Raw genomic sequence first — 22,548 nt, 5'->3', positions numbered from 1 at the left:
CACTTCAGATGAAGTAATTGAGACTCAGAGAGATTAAGAGATTAAGAGGTTTGCCAGTGGTCATATGCAACTGGTAGGTGACCCAGTGGATATTCAACCCATTTCTTGTGAGCACTGAACTTGGAGACTCTCTAACGTTCTACATAGTTCAAGTTGAATTTTACCCCATTCCCTTCCTGTTGTTGTTGTTGTTGTTTTATTTTTAAGATATTGACCTTCCACCTTCCCATCCTGAGTGGAATTGATGTCCAGTTGCCTTAACTAGAGAATTGGTAGCACATCAAGTCATGGAAATTGATGGAAAAGGAGTTCTGTTGTTCGCTTTTGAAGTTAATGTGAAAACTTCCCCATCCAAATGCTGGGTTGAGGTAAAAGAAGAGTGAGGTAAACCTCCTTGTTTTCTCACTCACTGAATTCTCCTGAAGGGAAATGTCAGGAAAAAAAGAATAATTGAAAAATAGGGAATATTGAAGCACCAATTACTGTGCTGGATAATGAGGTTGACATGAAGGTTTCTTGTGAATTAATGGAGTGCGGTGTTTCAAGCATTGGCATTGAACAGCTGTGCAACCTGATAAGGAGCTGTAATCTGTGGGTCCCTGTCTTAGTGTTAAAACAAAGAGGACTGGGGTCTCCTGTAGCCTTCTCCTGTGCTCTCTTCTGTTTTGCCCTGGCCTCATTATTATTCTTCTTGGAAAGATGCTTGGTGGGCTAAGCTCCATATTTTGGGACTGGGCAGACCTGTTGGAAGGATGGGGATGGTGGACAAAACAAGTTGCATACTTGTTTTCTAATTTTGGCTCTGCCTCCAGGCTGTTGGCAAACCACTGAGTGTCCTCCTTCTGCACACCCACTGATTTGCTCATTTGTGAAAAGGGACACTGGCTTCATGTATGTGAGCAGTGTGCATCTTCTTGCTCAAGATGATTTGAATGCAAGAAGTGGCATTGAAAACATCCTCCATGGTGTATAGGGCTGGCAAAGGAGATGAGTCAATCATGTGCTGAGAGAGTGAGGTTATGATAATCTGGACAATCCATGGGCTTCATTGTTGTGCACAAAATATAGAATTGGGAATCAAAGGAAGACTTCCAATCCGTTGAGCAGACCCTTTATGGAAGATCCATCATTCCATCAACAAACTTTTATTAAGTTCCTGTTATGCCTGTGCTGGAGATACAAAGAAAGAGGTAAAAGAGTCCCTCCCCTTAAAAAAGTTCCCAGTCTAATAGACTCACCCAGGCTCACCAAGGATTAGATTGTAGAGGGATTGGAATCTTCATAGTTGTGAGGTGTACTCATCGTTTTCTTGGAGTAAACAAGCAAGAGTAACAAGAATAGCCTAATTAGCTTAGTGAAATTGGGTGAAGATGCCATTGATTTTGCTGCAACCAAATCATTTACTCTTGGCATGAGGCATTGGGGGAGGGCAGAGGGAATTTTCATTCATTTGCCTCTTCTAAAACATCCATTTCATTTCTTTTAATAACAGGAATATAAATAGTTCACATTTATTTAGTACTTCACAGGTTATAAAACGCTCGCCTCATTTGCAACCCTGTGAGGGAGTGAGTACAAACAATAATAATTCTATGCTACATTTGGGGAGGCAAGATAGGATTATGGCCAGAAGTCCAGGCTCAGGGTCAGGAGAACTGCATTTAAGTCTTGCTTCTGGAGGCTTCAAGTTGGAACATCCCAGTGTGGGCTGTTGCCTTGAAATCCGGATGATCTGAAGTTTCCTGCTACTTACAAGTCAGAAAACATCCAAATCTTACTTCAGAGACTTATTAGCTGCATAACTCTGGGCAAGTCACTTAGTCAAAGGGGGATAATAAGAATAGCCCTGGTGTCCCAGGATCGTTTGTGAGTATTTATAAAGTTCTTTGTAAACTTTAAAGTACTATATAAATGTGAGTTGTTTTTTATAATAACAAAATAATTACTAATTATTGTTATTATTATAATGTTGCTTTAAAAGGCTTTGGGGGGCAGGTAGGTGGTACAGTGAATAAAGCACTGGCCCTGGATTCAGGAGGACTTGAGTTCAAATCTAGTTTCAGACACTTGACACTGCCTAGCTGTGTGACCCTGGGCAAGTCACTTAACCCTCACTGCCCCACACACAAAAAAAGGCTTTGGAGACCTTTATGGTAACGTATTTCTCTCTCATGGTTGATCTTTGAGGAGAGACAGGAAACCTACTTGTTGGGGCATATTCTAGAAAATAATTTTGGTCAGGTATTGGAATAAATGGCCTCCAAGTTATCTTCCAATCATTCTGTGAGTTCTGTCATTTTTTTCTCCTTTGCTAAAATGTAAGCTCAGGGAGGGCAGGGAAAATTTTCACTTTTGTCTTTGTATCCCCAGTACCTGACACATAAACACTTTAAAATAACGTTTTTAAAAAATGATATCCCCTCCTTCCCATCCATTGCAGTAGGCTTATATTGTCTATAGCCTATATTTATTTATCTGTGACACATATAGAATGAAAGGTCTTAGGGGCTAGGAGATGTTTCCATTTTTTGTCTTTGTTCATCCGGTACAATGTTGGACACATAGTAGGCATTTAGTGCTTGGTGGCCGATTCTTTTTGTGAAGAATTCTTTCTTCATAATTCATTCTTATGCAAGATATTGCTGTCTAGACCCTGGGAAATGGCAATCCCTGGGACAGATATTTTACATCCTTGTCTAGGAGGTCCATCCTTGAGTGAAAATTATCTTTCATTAAAATACCACCTAATGAGAAAGCCCAGTTTGGTCATGTCTTCCTTCACCCATTTAGCTAAATTGTGTTTTATTAATGTGTGATTGTACTGATTCTCAGGCTGCTGTGATAATGACTGATAATTGCTTTAATGAGTTATTTGTAATACACACACACACACACACACACACACACACACACACAGTCACTCAGTATAGGAGTGAAGTTAGACTCTCCCTACAGCTGGTGGTTTTGTACCCTTTTGACTGTTTGTTTGTTTGTTTTTTTGTTGGAAGCAGCCTTTGCAAACAGTTGAAACCTAAGAAGACCTAAGTAGACTTCTTCTTCCCTTCCCTTCCCTTCCCTTCCCTTCCCTTCCCTTCCCTTCCCTTCCCTTCCCTTCCCTTCCCTTCCCTTCCCTTCCCTTCCCTTCCCTTCCCTTCCCTTCCCTTCCCTTCCCTCCCCCCCATCCCCTCTCTTCCCCCTCCCCCATCCCCTCTCTTCCCCGTCCCCCATCCCCTCCCTTCCCCCTCCCCCCCCTCACACACACACACACACACACACACACACACACACACACACACACACACACAGTTGGCTTTTGTTTCTGTATCAGCTTTTTGAAAAATCAGTCAATAAACATTGATTAAGTGGCCACTCTGTGCCAGGTACTGTGCTAGAAACTGGAATACGAAGACCAAGCTGAAACAGCCCTTGTCCTCAAGAAGCTGCCATTCTACTAGGACGAGGCAGCATATTCCTAGATCAATGAATTCAAGACATGGATAAAATATACTGTGATTGGCAGTGAGCATCCTTCTCTCCTTCCCTACCAAGTGAGGAAGGAAACCATCTCTTGTAACAAAAATTTTCAAAAAAAGAAATGGACAGTGAGGGAAAGGGAAATAGTTCAGAAAATCTAACTAGCATATCAACCATATCTTACAATCCACCAATCCTTTCTCAAAGAGTTGGAAACGAGGGCCAAATGTGAACTTCATTTCTTTGACTAGGCCTATGGTCCATTGGTGTGTTAAAGTTTCCTAACCTCCTCAAGAAAGAAGACCAACAGAGAGAGGGAGGGAGGGAGAGAGGAAATTGCCTATATGTCAGAGCCCTTTCTGGCATCTGATTGTGCTCTCCTAGCATCCAGTTTCTGGGGTATCTCCTCTGATTTAGCGTCTCCCACTGGGTGCCCTGTTAAGTAGGTGGCATGTAGCAAGACATGAATCGGTTTACTTAAGGGGCACCAGAGATATCAAAGTGCCTCCCAACAACTGTGTTCACAGAAGTAAGTTGCCTTTCCCTTCCAATGTTCTTTGAAATTTATTCCTGGGGGTGCTGGAGAATGACCCTCTTCAAGAAGAACAGAATTTGCCTGGTTAGGTCACATATGCCATTAGCATTCAGCAGTCTGTCTCAGTGGGACCAGTTCCTCCATATTAGCTCCATATAGACATAGCCCAATTCTCCAAAGGGGTCCACCTTCTCTCTGGAAAAGAGAGACACTCTACACCTCCTTGTGATCAGTTCTAGATGGGTGGGTGCTTGAACTCTCAGAACACATTGGTGATGGGAAGATCCAAAAGAATGATGATGGCTCTGTAGACAAACATCTGTGAAAATCTGTTACTCTCTCTAGTTTTATTTGGGGTGAGACTAGTAGTTAGAATCAGATGACCATCATCAGAGGGCTCCCTCTTGCTGGTGATTACACTGAAGACACATGGCTGGGCTCCCTGGGCTTTTCCTGTGTTTGACAGCTGACTTGGCTGATTGTGTTTGTATGGTGAGTGGGGCTTTTGCAGAAGGCATATGGTCTTGTTTATTTCCTGTCAGACTGATGGATCCCATGGCTACAGGACAGTTCCCTATGGTCAGCCTTGAACACTTGACAGTGAAGGTTTTCTTTGAAGTGTATGTTTTTTTTATTCTTGTGATAAATGAGTATGTGTGTATAAAGATGGGTCTTGCCCAAGTCTAAACCATACTATGAAACTCAATAAATGACACCAATTCTTCAGGGTTGTTGATTACCTTAGCCCACCCTAAGTATCAGCTAACCTTTCAAAAGGAGATAAGTACATTGTCACCACCCTTGGTATCCTGCTAGGTTTCTAAAGGACCTGGCACTAAAGAGTCTTTTTGTTTCCCTTCCTGTGAAGCCTCTGTCTTTGCTTTTTTCTTCCATCATTAGGAAGCACCAGGCACCAGAAAGGTCCATGGTAAGAATGGTAGAGAAATGTGGATTCTGATCCTACTTCTGATCCCTTCTCTCTGTGGGACAATGGACAAGTCACTCTTAGACCCTCAATTACTTGATCTGTAAATGTGGATAAAGTTTGTTAGTGTGGGTCATAGGATTTCTGTGAGGATCAAATGAATTCAAGTGTGTCAGAAATCTTCTTTTTCCTGTTACTTGCTTAGCAGTGCTATAATATATCAGGCTATTTGGGGGATGATTTAGAAAATTTGGAGTGAGGAATGGCATCTTAAAGCACAAAATGACAGACTCAAAGGGACCCTAGAACATTAAATGTTAGAGCCAGGAGGACCTTGGAAACCTTAGAATACTTAAATGTTCACTATTACTTAAATACTTAAATTACTTAAACACTTAAAATACTTCAATTTAAGAGATAAATGGGTAACCATAGAACAGAAAATTGTACTTAAGAAGGTGTAAATTCAGGTCAGTTCATTATGGATTCATTAAGTACCTAATAAATGCTCCACAATCTATAGAGTCAAAAGTAGAATGGTCCTTACTTACTTTCAAGAACTTTGTACACAGTAACAGCAACATTGTGTGATGAACAATGGTGATAGACTTGGCTCTTCTCAGCAGTGAAAGATCCAAAACAGTTTCAAAGAACTCATGATAGAAAATGTTCCCAACGTCCAGAAAAAAGAACTATGGATTATGAATGCAGATTGAACCATACTGTTTCTACTTTGGGGCTGGGTTTTTTCCCCTTCTTTTTTGAGGTTTTTCCCTTGTGCTCTGATTCTTCTTTCACAAGATGACTAATGCAGAAATAAGTTTAATGTGATTGTACATATATAACCTAAATCAGACTGCTTTCTGTCTTGGGGAGGAGGGAGGCAAGGGTGGGAGAAAAAAAATGGAACTAAAAATCCTATGAAAACCAATGTTGGAAACTATCCTCATATGTAAAAAAGAAAAAAAAAAGAAACCCCTCATCTACGGAGGGGAAAACGAATTCTTCACATGTGAGAAATATAAAATTTATCTGGAATAACCATAAAGAAATTTGGGTGTGGTATAGTGCTAATGATAAAGGAAATTTCAATGGTGCTTTAAAGTTTGTGAAACATTTTATAAACATTAGTTCATTCAATGCTACTTTCAAGTCTATATGGTTAATTCTGTGGTCTTATTTTCCGTATTTGACATGAGAAAACTGAGGCAAAGAAAGGTTAATTGACTTGCCCAGGGCCACCAGTTACTAAGGGTCTGAGGCACACAGTTGATGTCAGATACAGGTTTTGAACCCAGGTATCCAGACTCCAAATCCAGTACTCTTAACTGTTGATGGTTTTCTCCCACAGGTTTAGTATGAAACACTGATATTGATCCAGCATTTGAATTTTTCAGCCCACCCCTTCCTCCTTTTCCTTTACCTGCTAAGACCAGCCAGAGTAATTATCCAAGGTCTCCTTGGCCACTGAATAAGTCACGTGAAAGTCTGAGGTGGGCAGCTGGGTGGCACAGTGGACAGAACACTGACCTTGGAGTCAAGAGGACCCAAGTTCAAATCTCACCTCAGGCACTTACTGTGAACCTGGGCAAGTTACTTAACCTCAATTGCTTTAAAAATCCAGGGCTGTCTCCAGTTGTCCTGATGTATGTCTTGCCACTGGACCCAGATGACTGTGGAGGAGAGAGTGAGATTGGCGACTTTGCACAGCCCTCCCTCACTTAAAAAACCCCCAGTTCATTGCAAGTCATGACACCACTTCCTGATGTCATGATCCTCTTTGAGTAGGAGTGACAAAACAACAAGCAGTCTGAGGGATGTGAAGCACAGATTTCAGTCATGAACTGAGCCTAAAGTTCCTGCTTCCTGCTGCTTTTCTTCACTTCTTCCTCCTCTTCCTCCTCCCCTTCTCTTCCTCTTCCCCCTCCTCCTTCCACTTCTCCTTTTCCTTCTCCTCTTCCTCCCTCTCCTCCTCCTCCTCCTTGTCCTCTATTATCCCCCCACCTCCTTCCCAGCAACTTCAGTGTTGTCTTTCCATCTCTCAGTGGTTGGCAGTGGTAATAAGTTGGTAGGAGTCAGCACTTGGGAGCGTGAGAAGCCACATTCTCACTTTTATTTTTGGCTGTGCCTGGGGTCAGAATTTCTTTTATCCCATTTTGTCTCCACTATAGCAAATATGGTCTCATTGCTGGGCTCCCAACATGATCTGGGAATTCTCCCCATCCCAACCCCCTTTTCTTCTTAAATTCAAAAAATCCTAGCATTGCTGGTCTTTACAACTTTTCATATGTGCCAACTAACCCCTAATCTTTCAGACTTAATTGCCATTTGTTTGCTGCTTAGCTTTTTGTCAGCAGTCTGAGCTCTGGGAGAATCAGGTGGAGATTCAGTAATGGTTTCCAGGGCTGATCTCCCTGTCTTGAATTATAACCATAAGGTGACAAGGACAGTGATAATAGCAGCTAGCATTTCTATCACACTTTAAGGTAGCAAAATACCTTTCATACATTATCTAATTTGATAACAACCCTGGGATGTAGGTGCTATTATAATTCCCATTTTAGGGAGAAGGAAACTGAGGCAGAGAATGTTCGAGTAACTTGCCTATATCACATAGCTAGTAAGTATCTTACACAGAATTTGAACTCAGCTCTAACTTGACTCTCAATCCAGCACTCTACTATACTGTATAGCTGCTCCATTAAAATATCTCTCTGCTTTTCTTTTTTTTTATCTATCTATCCATTCATCTTTCTATCCATCTGTCTATGTTTTAAGAATAAATGGGGGTACAGCTAGGTGGGACAGTGGATAGAGCACCGGCCCTGGAGTCAGGAGGACCTGAATTCAAATACAGCCTCAGACACTTGACAACTTACTAGCTGAGTGACCTTGGGCAAGTCACTTCACCCCAGTTGCCTCACAAAAAAAGAAGAAAGGGGTTTATGTCTGGAAGTCCAGAGACCCTCCTGCCAGAGGTATACTGTGACCACCCCCTCCTTTCTTTCTTTGACTTAGCAAGCTCCTGCTCTGTCCTATTCCTATTTGTTCAGCTTTGCTAGGTCATCAACTCTGCTAAGCACTACCCTTTCTAGGCCAAACACCACCATTTTCTTGAATAAAATCTCCATGTGTCATGATTTCTAAGCCCTTCAGGGACAGGTTTAGACCAGACTATTCACCTGTTCCAAATCTTGGAAATGTGGTGGGCAGTCATGGGAAGGGCATCATTAAATGAGACCTGTGGTTAAAGATTTATGACAGATGTGTCAGACACACGTCCTATGGGTCCTATGTGGCCCACAACACTCCCTAGTGCAGTCTGAACCAGATTGAAATGCAATTGGGAAATATTTAACAAAATAAATGCAAAATAATATTACATTTTAAAACTCAGTCAATACACAGTCCCTCGGTATTGCTGTGTACAGATTAATGGTCTCACTTTCTGTTTGAGTTTGACAAGACTGCTTTAAAGAATTCCCTTTCCATCCATGTGGGCAGAAGACAGAGCTGGACTTTGAGGCAGTAATCCCTGAGTTCCAGTACTGCCTCAGACATTAGCTCTGTGACCCCAGACTAGTCAACTGACATATCTGAATCTCAGCCTTTCTTCATCTATAAAATCAGTATGACATCTTTCCTACATCTCTCATAGGCTTTGCTAGTTAAAGGAGTATCTAAATGTTTGTTGTGACATTGTCTAGTGTCAAGTGTGTATACCGTTTCAACAAAAGAAGATACTTTGCAGACAGGGTCCTGGCCAGATGGTAATTACTGGCCTTTACTCACACTAACCCTGAGTTATACAAATGTCATTATCCCCATTATCAGAGACTTGAGTAAACTGAGGACCAGGACATAGTAAAGGAAAGAGGATAACTTACCCACATTCACTTAGAAAGTTAGTGGCTGAACCAGAGCCTTCAATATCTTGACTCCCAGGCCAATGTCCTTTCCCATAGACCATTGAGCCCTTGGGGAAGCCATGCTATTATAACTCAAACGTTTTCTTGAGAAAAGATGGCCTGATCTGTCAAGCCTTCACAAATTACAGGCAGATGATATGCAAATATTCGGGGGCCTCTTGTAGATTTCACACACCTGGATGTGCCCATGGGGAAAACATTGGTGAGGACATCCATGTCAGGCAGTAGTTATCTTCATCCTTTCTAGTATAACATATTTGGACTCTATTTCTCTCCCATTGTTGATAAGTATACTCCCAGCTGTTATCTCAAGAGCAGATGGGTAAATATATGGCATTGAGAGAAAGATCGGAGAACTAGAATGAACTTTGGAGATCATCTAACATCTCTGTGCCTCAGTGTCCTCATTGGTCAAATGAGGAAGTTGGATACAATGACCTTTAGGTCCCTGCCGTATGACTATGGTCCTATGATTTTTATTAGCCTGAAAAGATGTGCGGGTTGATGAGACAACTAAAATATTTGATGGGTTGTCACACAGGGGAAAAAAATTCCGTTTGCTCCCCCCCCAAAATAACTGGGGACAATGAATATAAGTAGTTGAGAGGTAGTTAGTTACTGCTTTCTAAATGAATATGTTGAGGGAGTTTTCCATCAATGGAGTTTAGAGTGTATATGAGCAGTTGGGGGCAGAGTGGAGGTGAGATTCTTTGCTCAGGTCTCTCATTGGATTAGATTATTTCAGTAGTCCCTTGGAACTCTGGGATTCTGTAATCTGCTCCATCCCTCTCACTTGCCAATAAAGATACTTGTGGAGTGGAGAAAGGATGTGAGTCACCCAAAGTCTGATAACCAGAAAGTAGCTGCCCAGTCCAAAACTTGGAAATTAAATCTGTTTTTCTTCAGAGAATGCCACTTCTATCCCAATTTCTCCTTTGTTCTTCTCTTTAATCTTGCTTATTAGTGATATTTGCATGCAAGTAAAGAAGGTTCTATTCTTTCAGCACACTCCCTGCCCCCCACCCCTTTTCTCTTTTGTGATTGATTAGAATATCAGGGAAGGAGTAAGTAGTTTTGTCCTTCAGAAGAAACAGCAGGGCTTGCCTTTTTGAGGTAATCAAATAGCTGTAATGTTAAGGAAATAGGAGAAACTGCATACATTATAAGTGGAGTTGAAAAAAAAAAAGATTCTATTTAAAGAGCAAGGTTTTCTTTCTCTCTTTCTGAAAAGTATCAGTGGTTCCTCTTCAGGATCGATTCATATTTCAGCATCCCCTCTGCCTGAGGTCACTGAACACTGATTTCTGGGTTAGTCTAAGCCTGTTGGCCTCTCCTTTTCCTCAAAGCCATTGTGGTGATCAAATAAAATCCATTTTAAAATCCAGATTTAAATACAAATGAGGGCAAGGCCAAGACATTAAAAAAAAAAACCTCACTGAAGAGTTTCTATCTATCACAGTGGGTATCATTCATGACAAAAGAGAATTTATCTTTATTTCATCCTTCTTAATTCAAGCTTGCACAAGTTGAATAGACTTTTTCAGATGAGGGTGGGGGCTTTCTTTCCCCCAATCCTGTTTTTTTTTTTTCCCAGCCCCAGCTTTCTTTAAACTGATAAGGCCACAGTGGTCCAAGGCAAGAGCCACCATGGCTTTGAGCTTTGATATTTCAGGGGCCAGTCAGGCTCCCATCACCCCTCTGGACTGCTAATAGTAACATAATAACATCACCACACAGCTGACTCTGAGATGTGTTAAGTACTTGGTAAACACCTAATTAATCTTCTTGGCATTTCTGTGAGATAGATTGGTCAGTATTTGCTTTTCCTAGGCCGCATTTTCTGCTTTTCTTAAAAGAAGATATTGCAATAAGTTGGGGGGCGGGGGAGGAGGCTCCTTGTGTCTCCCTTCCACAGTTTCCATAACTATGATGCTTTACAAGATCACAGTAACTTGGTGTCACATGACATCCATAGGACATAGAGCCAAGAGATTGAGATTCTCATCTTGGCTCTGCTACTACCTTAGCTGTGTGACCTTGGGCAAATTGTCCCCCTTCTCTGAACCTCAGTATTCATAAGATCATGGGTTTAGAGGAGGAAGGGTCTTCTTGAGTACAACTCCCTCATTTCACCCATTAGGAAATGACTTGTCCAGGGTTGCACAGTCAGTACACAATATAAATTAACCACAGCAGGAGCTATTTTGAAACCCAGAGGCATGAGGTTAAGGACTAGCATTGTCAGAACTTATTGTCCTCTTACCTATATCTTATTTAGAGGATTATGTCAAAAATTCAAATTCAGTTTCTTTGAATTTAAATCCCATCAGTTTGTAAACAATTATTAAACACCTCATAAGTACCAGGCACTGTCCTAAGTGCTGGGGCAACAAAGAAGGGCAAAAGATGGTCTTTTGCCTCTAGGAGCTCATAATCTGATTTTCTTTTCCAATGGACCACACTAATAATCCAAGCTATTCTAAAGTGGAATGAGCTGGTTTGCAAGGGATGTTTCCTGATCAAGTTTTTTTTTTTTTTTTAATTGTCATTGGATCCTCACTCTTGTGGATTTGGGCCAAGTGACCTGAGTTCCTTTGCCTACTCTGAAGCTCCATGATTCTATGAGGTTGTAGAGGTCTGACCTCCAGTTAACTTGGGTCTTAGTATTATTTACAAGACTTGTTCCTTAGTCAGTAAAAGAGTCTATCTAAGCCTTGTAGATTCTCTCTTAAGGGAATGTAATTCATGGTCAATAAAAAAGTTATTACCATCTGGATTTGGCAGAGTTTGCCAAGTGTTCACCTTCAAAGGGCATTTCTTCTTCTATGTGCATTTTAAAAAGAACTGAAATGACAACTAAAAGTACTGGAGGTAGTGAAATAAATATTCTGGATATGCACTCCTAACAAAAAATGAATCAGAAATTGGTGGAAGTAGCTCTCAGTGGTCCTTTGTGGGGTTTCTGTTTGCTTGTTCTGTGGACAGTAGGAGATGGATGTGTCTGATTAGCAGATGGTGGAGATTTTCACTTAGAGTTCGAGTCTAAGTGATAGCCTGGGTAAACTTAAAGATTTGGTCCACTTTCTGGAACTTATCTCTTCTCTTCCAGTGTTCTATAGATCTCTTCCTATGTGTCTTTGCTCAATCATTTTCTATGCCTGGAAAATCATACCATGTGAGGCCAAGCCCTTTTCCCCTATAGCTTTTTTTTTTAGTTTGTTTGTTTTTGTGGTTTGTTTGTTTGTTGTTTTTATTTGGCGGGGCAATGGGGGTTAAGTGACTTGCCCAGGGTCACACAGCTAGTAAGTGTCAAGGGTCTGAGGTCAGATTTGAACTCAGGTCCTCCTGAATCCAGGGCCGGTGCTCTATCCACTGCGCCACCTAGCTGCCCCACCCCCCATAGCTTTTGAAAGGTCTCCCTTCCTTCAAGGAACTCTGAGCTGCCTCCTCTAGGAAGCTCCCTTTGACCATCACAGGGTATAATCTACCCTGGCTCCTTTGGACAATACTTTTTGAATCTATCACATAGTTATCAAATTTTATCATGTAGAGAGAGAATCATGTATAGCCCATTGAGACAAGCACCAAAGTGAGTTGGGCTGAAATTCTACCAGTGACTTTTATTTTAGTTATGTGACTGCTGAACAAGTTGATTCACCTCTGTGGTTCTGTTCCCTCATCTGTAAAATGAGAATAATGATATTTATACTATCTACCTCACTGGGTGATTGCAAGGGGAAAAAATGTTTTGTAAAATTTAAAGGGCTAGAAAAATATGAGTTTTTATTATCTATCAACAGCTTGAAGAATTATATGGTCAGGAAATATTCCTCCCAAGCTAGCTCACCCAGTTTGAGGGCTGCTCAGATAATTAGGCAGTATGATGTAGCAGAAAAGATGTGACATTTGGTGCTAGAAGGCATGGATCTGAATTCTAGCTCTGCTATTTTCTACTTGTATGGGTCGCTGGACAAGTAACAACCTTCCTGAGACTCAGTTACCTCATCTGTAAAATGAGAGACAATGGGGCTGCAGAGCTGTCCTCAGAGTTAGGAACACCTGGGCTCAGGCACCACACGCAGTCTTTGTGTGACCATGGTTCATCCACTTAACCGCCAAGTTTTTCTAGTCAGTCAACTGTTCCCAATGGAGGGCAAGGATTTTGACAAGTATTCTACACAAAGAAAACAGGATGGGAGGGAAGAAGAGAATCAGAAAAACAAAGTTTGGTACAGGTTCAAGGATGAGTAAGCAATCTAGTTTGGTTAAAGCATGAGGAACTTTGTTAGTAGCAGTGAGTAATGCTTCATTGGTATCCATGCAATGACAAGAAAACTATAGAAAGACCCTTAAGATCACAGGTGGATCTCCTGTGACTGATTTACAAGAGTCACCTGTCAAAGAGAGAGAATATAAAGTGTATAGGATAAGATGACTGATACTGCTACTCCAAGTAGTAGTCGTAGTGTTTGGTGGTAGCAGTGGTAGTGGTAGTAGTAGTGGTAAGTATGGCTGTATTCAGATTAGAAAGAGATGGCATTGGTGGTAGTAGTAGTAATAATAATAAATGAATGGATGGATGGATGGATGGATGGATATATATATGTGTGTGTATATATATATATATATATATATATATATATATATATATATATATATATATATATATATATGGAGAGAGAGATATGATAGATCAATAGATAAATGGTGGTGGTAGTAGTGGTGGTGGTGGTGATGGCAGGTGGCAGCAGCAGTAGTAGTGGTATTAGTAGTATCATCACTTTAAGGTTTGCAAATTTTATATCTTTTTATCCTCACAACAACTCCAAGAGATAGGCACTATTGTTATCCCCATCTTAGAGATGAGGAAACTGAAGCAAACAGAGGTCAAATGACTTGCCCTGGGTCATACTGCTAGGAAGTGTCTGAGGCTGAAGTAGAGTGAGTAGTGGATAGAATGGAGTCTACTAACCCAGTCATAAGGAAAATTAAGTTAGTTTTTTGTTGACAGGGTCCCACTGGATCTTTGTTATTATTGCCTTCTTTTCCAGATGTTCACTAAGCATTCTGTCTCAAGGCTATAAATCCTGTGAGTGAATGAATGAAGTAATGAAAAATGATGTGTTAAGGACCAGACATACAAATAAAAAAGCAAAGACAGTCCCTGATTGGAAGCAACCTACCTTCTAGTAAGGGAGACATTTCACAAAGAGGAATGGTGTCCAGGGGAGACAGCTTGGCCAAACATTTACTAAGAGCCTACTATGTGTCAGGCAAAAATAGCAGAAATACAAAAATTCCTGCCTTTGGAGAACTTGCAGTCTTTTGAATACCAGTCTGCCTTGAGAAGTCATAGAGCTTCTCAGCAATAAGAATTGAATTAATTCAAGGACAGACACCCTTTGTTAAACAATTGGAAGGGAAAGCATGGCATGGTGGGAAAGGTGCTTGATTGGGTCTCTGGAGGACCTAAATTCAAATCTTTGCTCTGATTCCCCATCTTGAGCAAGTCTCCCCCGGGGCCTTAGCTTCTTCATCTGCAAGATGAGGGGATTGGGCTCAGTGCCCTTTGACCTCTCTTCTTTTTTGGTTTTTGTTTTGTTTTGTTTTGCTGAGGCAATTGGGGTTAAGTGACTTGCCCAGGGTCACACAGCTAGTAAGTGTTAAGTGTCTGAGGCTGGATTTGAACTCAGGTCCTCCTGACTCCAGGGCAGGTGCTCTATCCACTCCGCCCCCTAGCTGCCCCTTTTGAGCTCTCTTCTAATTCTTGAGCTGTGAGCTTTTGATTTTCTTACACATTCCCTGTGTGGAAAGCACTTTGCTTCATGCAGGGTAAAATTGAATGATAATGAACACTTGAATTCCTTTGGGAAAAGATAGAGTTCATAGACATATATGCGGTACATAATACAAAGAAACTGGTTGGATTTCAAGAGCACAGCAACAGTAGCACAGGGTGGAAAATAATCACAACAAGAGACAGATCCAAAGTCGTTCATTCACACCATGGCCACAAACTCATATGGTGCTACCTGGCTTCAGTCCCTCAGGAAAAGGTGGAGACTGGTATGTAAATCTAGCTCTGTGGAATACAGGGAACCTTCCCTGCCCTTAACTGTCAGGGACTCACTGAGAGCTCGAAGTCCTGCTTTCAGGATTTTCCAAAAGATCTTGGTCCCAGGGGTTTTGGCTGCATAGCCAAGGGCAAGCAGTACAAGTTGATGTGACTGGCAGTCAGTTCCCTTCCTATTCCTTTTAACAGTAACTCATCTTCCATTCTTGAGCTACCAAAATACAGAATGAGAATTGTGGGGTTCTAACTGTGTATTTAATGCATTGTTTTTATTTCTGCATTTAAAGCCTCGATACAGAGGGCACAGGCTAGCTGGGTGACCTTGAACAAATTGCTTCATGTTTCTAAACCTCAGTTTCTCCATCTGGAACATGGGTATAAATATACTGGCCTTTTCCACAAGGACTCCCAGGGTGATTTGGAGAAAAGCTCTTTGGAAGCCACTGACTGTTAGCAGCTATTATTTGGAAATAGCACAAAATGGATAATGTTCAAGAAATGGGTGTGAGCAGTGCCTTGCTGTCGGATAGGGAATGAGAACCAGAGCATTCCCAGGGATTTCTGGAGGTCATCTTGTCCAGAGGCATAAATAAGCAGATGCCCAGTGGACCTAGGGACTTCAAAAAGGTTTTTTGTGCTCAGTAAGCCTTTAAAAAATACATCAGATTTATTGATGCCTTTTTGTTTTTATACCATAGTTATTTCTGAATATGCTCACGTCCTGTCCCCAACCTCTCCAACCCTCCCTAATTGAGCCCTCTCCTGTAACAAGAAAAAAAAAAAAAACCAGACAAGCAAAAATAACCAATGCAGTGTGAGGAAGGAAACGTTAGTTCTGACGTCCCAAAAGACATCTGAAAGAAGCATGGGCACTATGAGTGTATTACTGCAGTTCAGAAAAGTGATACAAATTGTGTCATCAAAGACATGTATGGAAATGAGGTGGGCTGGTCGTGTATTAGACATGAAGGGTAACCATGATAAACAATCCACTGGTGCACAGCTAAGGAGGTTAAGAGAGAAAGATCCCTACATATTGGGTGTACCCCTGTGAAGGAGTTAGTCAAATAGAATGAGAAGATAGACTAGATGGAATATCATCCGGGTGTCCCTCAATACAGCAAAGAATTCCCTATACGGTCATTTTGTGTATGTGTGTGTATTTGCATGCCCACGTGCACACCACTAGCGTGGTGAGGAAGATCCATTATGAATGACTGAATCAATGAATAAATGAACACCTAATCAGAAAGCATTTTTCAAATATCTTAATGTAAGAGAGTGTGCTAAGTATTGGGAAGATGGACAATAAAGAAGTCAACTGTGGCTTCAAGCAACTTCATTTCTATTAGAAACATAGAGAAGTGATGTCCAGGGAAGAGAGTTTGGGTCTTGATAATCACAAAAAATTATGAGTGGAGCCATGGGACAAGTAATTGTTGTGCCCTCTCTACTAGAAAGGGTATCATTGATTTGGTTATTGCCTCCAGAGCAAGAGCAAAAGAATAGAAAGAAATTGGCTGGATATGGCAGGATGGGACATCAGGGCACATTTGAATACATTTGTACTGAGTCAGCACTGGTTGGTATCATAGTGGACAGGTAAATAACGTTTGAAACATGATTTAGAACAAGCTAGATATAATAGAATTATGAGTGTACTCACCCACCAATAAGGATTGCTTCATAAGGTCATAAATTTGGAGATGGAGGAGACTTCAGAGCCCGTCTCATCCAACCCTCTCATTTTACAAAGAAAACTGAGGCAACAAAGAGTTTCTTTTCCCAGGATAAGAGAGAGAGAGTTTGTGGCAGAGCTGGGATTGGAGTAGGGAGGAACCTTATCAATTAGATAATTAGTGCCATCTATATGAAGGCAATGAAAATGATGTCCTATTGGACATTCAACAAACATTCATTAAGTGCTTATTATGTACCAGACATTTTGCTGAACACTGGGGATTTGTATCCCCAAGATGCAAAAGAAAGTCCCTGCTCTCAAGGGACTCACAATCCAATATCCAATTTCCTTCAATCTAGTGACATTTGCTTCCTGGCTATTCCATGAACAGGACGTTGTATCTCTTTGCTTTAGACGTTTTCTCTCTGGCTTTCCTCATGCAAGGAATGTTGTCCCTCCTCAAGTCTGTCTGTTGACTTCCCTGGCTTCCTTTAAGTCCCAAGTAAAATCCCATCTTTTACAGGAAGCTCTTCCCCGCCCTCTTAATGCTAGTAGTGCTTTCCCTCTTTTAATTATCTCTTATTTATCCTATATACAGCTTGCTTCACATATATTTGTTTGCAAGTTGTCTCTCCTATTAGATTGTAAGCTTCTTGAGGACAGAGACTGTCTTTTGCCTCTTTTGGCATCCTCAGTGTTTAGCACAGTGCCTGGCACATAGTAGACATTTAATAAACGTTTATCGATGGATTATTCATGCTTCTAATAAGGACTAAACGGGTACTGTTCCAGGTCCTGGAGATAGAAATGAGATATTGAGATTGTTCCTGTCCTCAAGGAGTTTATCTTCTATCTGGGTGATACAGAATATGCATAGATTAGTTCCAAAAGGATATTTACAAAATATGTTCAATGAGCTGGGGCTGTAGCATTGAAATGAGTAAATCAGGGAAGTTTTCCTAATCTATAAAATGGGGATGATAATACCAGAGTGAAAAAGGATGTGAAATCTTGAGTCTGCTACCCTACAGGAGGTGATATTTGAGCTGAGCCTGGAAGGGAATGAGGGATTTTGAAAGACCGGGGATAGGGATACATTCCAGGCATGGAAGACCAACTTAGTATCTACAAAGGCACACGGTGGGAATTGGAATGGAAGGGGAACAAGTATAGGTCTGTTGTTAGGCTGGAATGAAGGGGAAGGTGTCATTTTCCCCCCAGCCAAGATCACCTCTCAGGGGTCTGTGGATCCCAAGTTAAGAACCGCTGCTGTAGAAGAACATAATTTTTTAATTGTAGGGGAACTCAGAAGTCACCTGCTTGAGTTTCATTTTGGCCATGAGCAGAGAAATAATTTGTCTGAAGTTACTCTGATGAGTGTATTAGTAAGTGACAAAGTTCAGAACTTTACCCAGCTTATCTGATTCCTAATCTGGCTTGTACGTGTCCCAGGGTGTCATGCTACTGATTACTTCTCACCTTTCTGGGTCCTCTTCTATCTTTTCACCTATGCTGGATGTTAAGAACCATGGACAGAGAAGTACAATGGAGTTACCTTCTTCATCTATTCATTATATCAGATCAGAGGATCTTTTTGGTTCTCTTCCTCCTCAAAATGATTTTGAGGGAAGAAAAAAATAGAGTATCCTACTTAACATGGGCCTCTATGATGGTTTAGAAACTGTCTTTACATGCATCTTAATAGGATAGCCTACTTAGGCCTTTAACTAGGACGGAGATCAACAAAGGTGATGGCTTTGATGAATACCTCATTTCTCCTTGTTGCTGATTTTCATTTTTTTTTTAAAAGCCGTTTGTTAATTTGAAGCGAATGATTATTCCATATATTTATAGAACACGCTCTTGGTCTTTCAAAGTTCTTTCCCACAGTGTCATTCAGAAACACAGTTGAAGGGGGCTCAGAATCTTCGCTTCATAAGATCAGAGGATTTAAAGATGGAAGAGACCCTAGGATTAGAAGACAAGAGGGGATCTTTGAGACCATTTACTGTGAAACCCTTGTTATGGAGGAAAAGACTGAGTGCAGGAGAATTGAACTGACTTTCTGAAAGCTACACAGGAAATTAGTAGCAGAGTCGGGACCAGAACCAGAACTTGGGTCTCCTGACTCCTAATTTGTTTTTCTTTCAGTTGAGCTATTCCCAAGTGTCAGTCAAGCAATAAGCATAAATTAAGCACCTAGTATGTGCTAGGCATACAAAGGCAAAAGTGAAATGGCTCTTATTGTCCTTGCCCTGATCTGAGTATCAGATTAAAATACAGAGAAGCAAAAGCAAGGAAGGAAGGAAACAAGCAACATATTAAACACCTACTCTATGCTGAACATTGTGCATAGTTTTTTAACATCATTGTTTCATTTGATCCTCACAACAAATCTAGGAGGCGTATGTAGATATTAGAGGTAGAGGTAGATATATCACTCTCATTTTACAGTTGGGGAAACCAAGGCAGAAGTTAAGTGATTTTTTTCCATGGTCACAAAGCTAGTAAGTGTCTGAGGCCAGATTCGAACTCAGATATTCATAACTGGAGGTTCAGTGTTCTATCCACTGACTGAAGTGCACCACTGAATTACCTCATAAGACAAGGTCCTCTTAGTCATTCCAAAATTGACATTCAAATGCAATAATAATAATAATAATAAACACCAGATACTTCCTATCTATAATGAACTTATGGCCTATCAGGGAAAGGCAACATGTAAACATTCTAGAAATGGAGGACATATAAGTGGGAAATGAAGCATTGTGTATGAAGGGAAGCAAGGCTAGCAGGGTAGCTACTGATTCAGTTTCCTCAACTGTAGAAAGAGAGGAGCTGGACTACCAGTCTTCTAAGGTCCCTTCCCCCTTCTAGCCCTAAGGGTCATTCTGTGGGGTGTGTCTCTTGTCTCAGAAACCTCTAATAATAGGACACAAAGGTTTCAGACTGAGAGGTGATTGAGATTAGTCTGAACATTTAAGGTACCCCAGAGTTAGGTGGGTTGCACTGTGGCAGCTAGGTGACTCAGTGGATAGAGCTCTGGGCCTGGAGTCAGGAAGGCCTGATCAGAGTTCAAATTCTGCCTCATATACTAGCTGTGTGACCCTGGACAAGTCGCTTAACCCTGTTTGCCTCAGCTTCTTCATTTGGAAAATGAGCTAGAGAGGGAAATGGCAAACCATTTGAGTATCTTTATTAAGAAAGTCCCCAGGGCAGCTAGATGGCGCAGTGGATAGAGCACCGACCCTGGAGTCAGGAGTACTTGAGTTCAAATCTGGCCTCAGACACTTTACACACTTACTAGCTGTGTGACCCTGGGCAAGTCACTTAACCCCAATTGCCTCACTAAAAAAAAAAAAAGAAAAAAAGAAAAAAAAAAAAGAAAGTCCCCAAAGGGGTCATGATGACAAGTTGGGCATGATTGAGCAACAACAAAAATTATGCGTTTGAAATGAGGAAAGCTTGAATTCATTTTCTGACTCAGATATAAACTGTGTCCATTCTATCTCTAAATCTATGATTTTGGGGTTCTTGGAGATTATGCAATTGTGATTTCCTTCAGATCACATAGTGAGACTAAAATTCCTGCCTTGACTCACTGATATTATTATCTCCATTTTAAAGATGAGGAAATGAAATTCATTGGTTGAGCTAAGGTCATGTAGCTGAGTAAAGTTAATATATCAGGCTGGGCCTGGATTGGCCCAGAACATTTTCTTCCCGATGTGAGGTTTTGAGCAGCTCCCAGTAGAGTATGTTTAAAAACCATCCTAGCCTTCCTCCCTCTTTTTTTATTTTTCCAAGTCATCCTGTGGTGGTGAAAGTGCCCTGATAAAGGGTGGCACGTGTAAAGCGCAAACAGATTCTTGCTGGCAGTTTGTATGTAAATGGGACACAAACTGGATCAAATAACATTTCCTTTCTGCCTTGACAGGTTTGTTTTTTAAGTGCCTCTGACAGGAGTCAAGGCCAAAATATTAAATCACCAGGGTGACTCCTCCTGTTCATCAACTGTTAAAGAACTTAGAAAATTGGGATCTCATCTGGCAAACTCATTCGTTCTGACCAGCAGCTTAAAAAGCATTTGTAAAGAAGAACAAATTAGGGCGGAAGTTATTATTATTTTTTCCCCCAGCCCAGTCCGTGATCACTTCAGATATACTTTGGACTGTCGGTTTTCTTCATTTGGACCTGCCAGAGACTGGTTGAAGTGATTCAATTCAGCACAATTATGTTAAACCCCTGTCGTGTGTAAGACTGCCCATCATCTCTGTGTGTGTGTCTCTGTCTCTGCCTCTCTGCCTCTTTCACTTTGTCTCTCTGTCTCTGTCTCTGTCTCTCTGTTTCTGTCTCTGTCTCCACCACTAATAGCTGGGAGATCAGAGACAGATCAGGGAAGAGGCACCAGAATGGATCCTTGAAGACTAGTCATCTCCCTCCCCTCAACAAAACCCGCAGTATTTCTCTCTTGTTATATGATCTTAAAATTATATTTATGTTTAATCTGTACAATAGCTTTGTAAGGACATGGATTTTTCTTCTCTTCTCTCATCTTTCCTCCCTTCTTCTTTCTCCTCTTCTTTTCTTTCTCTGTCCCCTCCACTCCTCTCCTCTTTTTTCCCCTCACCCTCCCACTATGCTATGCACATAGCAGGTACTTTAAGAAATATTTGTTGAATTGAAGCGACCAAAGTGAATTACTCCCACAAGGGAGGTCAGAGTGGTACAAAGATTATTATCCTGACCTTCACTTAGATGGCTGGCAAAGAACCTTTGGTTACTGTTGAACTCTGGTGAATGAGATTGAGCCTTGCCACCACACTGGGGACATTCCAAATTTTCAAAGCGGAAAAGAAGGAAGATAGTTTAGACCATAATCCTACCCAGGCAAAATTCTGGACTGTATTATTAAAGGAATGATTTGTGAAGCCTTAAGAAGTGACATGGTGTCAACCATGAAACATCATGAGATCATCAGTGTGGCTTTATTTTTTTCCCAACCCCAACCCCAAAGTTACTCCAGGAATCACATGATTAGAGTGGGAAGGCCTCTTTGGGGACATCTAGTTCTCCACCCACCCACCCCCGCCCTGTACTGTGCAGATGAAGAAACTGGGATATCAGGGAGGCATTAAGTGACTTGTATAAGGTCACTTGGGTATTAAACAATAAAGATGGAATTTGAACCCAAGCCCTTGGACTCCAAAACCATGGTCCTCTCCACTGTCTCCTAATCCTAAGTCTATCCCTGATTCCTCCACAGGTTTATGATGCTCGGATTTCAGCAAAGCATTTCACAACGTTTTCTTAGGGGTCAGGTGAGGGCATATTGGTGGGATGATAATACAGTTGAATCATTTATTAAGTATATTCCATGGATATGAAACTGTTCAAGGTACAAAGAAATATGACATTTGCCATGCTCTGAAGAAGCTTCCAGTCTGATAGATAAAAAAGGATTCAGGGCAGAATAGTGCGTAGGGCTGTGGACTTGGAGTCGGGGAAAGCTGGGTTCAAATCCTGTTTTAGATACTTAGCTAGCTGTGTGACCCTGGCCAAGTTGTTTTACCTCTCTCGGCCTTAGTTTCTTCGTATTTAGTATAAGGAGATCGATTCAGATATTTTCTGAGCTGTCTTCCAGTTCTCACTTGATAGCTCCATGCTCTTTTGAAGTCCATTACCATCTCTAGAACTTAGTTTCCTTCTCTGTAAAATGAGGGGATTAGACTAGAAAGCCTCCTTCCTATTCTAAATCTATGAAGTCACAAGCTCTTCGGGCCGAAGCATCACAATATAAAACATCAAGGAGGTGAAGGACAGACCCAATGATCTCTGAAGTAATTTAAGCTCTTTGGGACTCAGTTTCCTCATTTGTAAAACAAAGAGGTTGAACTCTATGACCTCCAACGTCTCTTCCAGTTCCAAATC

The 22,548-nt window shown here is 41.2% G+C and overlaps 1 protein-coding gene across 2 annotated transcripts in view; it reads left to right on the top strand.

Moving 5' to 3' along the window:
- The window catches only part of LARGE1 (LARGE xylosyl- and glucuronyltransferase 1), a 578,937-nt gene that overhangs the window by 140,966 nt on the left and 415,423 nt on the right, over window positions 1-22,548 (top strand). The window lies entirely within an intron of this gene.

The sequence above is a fragment of the Dromiciops gliroides genome, chromosome 5 (genome assembly GCF_019393635.1).
Source record: "Dromiciops gliroides isolate mDroGli1 chromosome 5, mDroGli1.pri, whole genome shotgun sequence".
Taxonomy (NCBI): domain Eukaryota; kingdom Metazoa; phylum Chordata; class Mammalia; order Microbiotheria; family Microbiotheriidae; genus Dromiciops; species Dromiciops gliroides.
This window is presented reverse-complemented; position numbering and strand designations above follow the sequence as displayed.